This window comes from Pundamilia nyererei, unplaced genomic scaffold, assembly GCF_000239375.1.
Source record: "Pundamilia nyererei isolate P.nyererei 1_Seehausen unplaced genomic scaffold, PunNye1.0 scaffold00066, whole genome shotgun sequence".
In the NCBI taxonomy this organism is placed as follows: domain Eukaryota; kingdom Metazoa; phylum Chordata; class Actinopteri; order Cichliformes; family Cichlidae; genus Pundamilia; species Pundamilia nyererei.
This window is the reverse complement of record NW_005187467.1, coordinates 1,822,048-1,823,062: the sequence shown is the minus strand read 5'-3', so window position 1 is coordinate 1,823,062 and position 1,015 is coordinate 1,822,048. Positions and strand designations below refer to the sequence as shown.

At 41.5% G+C, this 1,015-nt stretch overlaps 1 protein-coding gene across 1 annotated transcript in view; it reads left to right on the top strand.

Moving 5' to 3' along the window:
- The first annotated feature begins 327 nt into the window (after positions 1-327).
- The window catches only part of lhfpl6 (LHFPL tetraspan subfamily member 6), a 46,643-nt gene continuing 45,955 nt past the window's right edge, over positions 328-1,015 (top strand). The window contains exon 1 of the mRNA XM_005735972.1: positions 328-644. The gene's annotated coding sequence lies outside the window, so the exon portion shown is untranslated. The remainder of the gene's footprint in view (positions 645-1,015) is intronic.

Here is a 1,015-nt window from a genome sequence, read left to right as displayed (position 1 = left end):
ATATATATATAGATAGATAGATAGATAGATATTCAGTCAATATTGAATTAATTTACCTGAATTTGAGGTTACCTAACCAAATGCAAAGCTAGATGTGGTAAACATTTTAACATGAAAGTCACTGACAGCTTTTGTTATCTTGAGCATCCCGAAGGATTTAGTACGAGAACGTGCATCGTTTTCAAAGGGTCAGTGAATGCACCAGGAGCCTGTAGGAGCGATAGTAGCGGCGAGTCCAGCCCCTGGGTGGGGATTTGTGTGATTGATGGTCGCCTCCTGAGAGTGTTTTATGGACCCGCCCCCCTCCAGCCCTCCCTCTCTCGCTCGCTCTCTCTCTCTCTCTCTCCGAGGAGGAATGTGGAAACGGGAGTTAAGTCAGACTGCACCGCACATTTGTGCGCCCGCACAGGAGTAAATAATTGATCATCCTTTCAGTTACATATATTGACGAGCACGAAGTGATTCATGAGCCAATTCTGCAGTCACTTTTTGGATTTACATTCCAGGACCGAACGCATTTCTTCTGCATTTTTCCCTCGTCTGAAGAAAAGTTTGCTTTAAGATCCAACACAGCTGGAGTCTGCAGATGGAAACAAGCTCTCAGTGCACACCGAGCGCACCTAATTTCGGAGGTCTCCCAACATGTAAGCTTTCCTCTGCTTTCCCCCTGTGTTTGCCCTGTTTTCATTCTTTTCATTCCGATAGTGTAGGCACTGCGATAATGTGTTCCTTAAGGTCACCCCTAGCAAAAAATCACTATGTTCTAGAAGTGGCGGCTCATGAAGACACTTGAACTATGTTTCCTGTACTAAGCATCCACATTCTACTGATTTTGTGAGTATGGGTCATAGTCAGTTACGATATAATACTGTTTGTAGCTTAAGTTTAAAGTTTATTATAGGGATTAGCACTATTTTAAATATAAAACTAAATTTGAGTTATTCTGAGTTATCCCAGTTGTTCCAATTATAGGATGTACTCATTAGCATTCATATTTACTTTCTTATTATATATA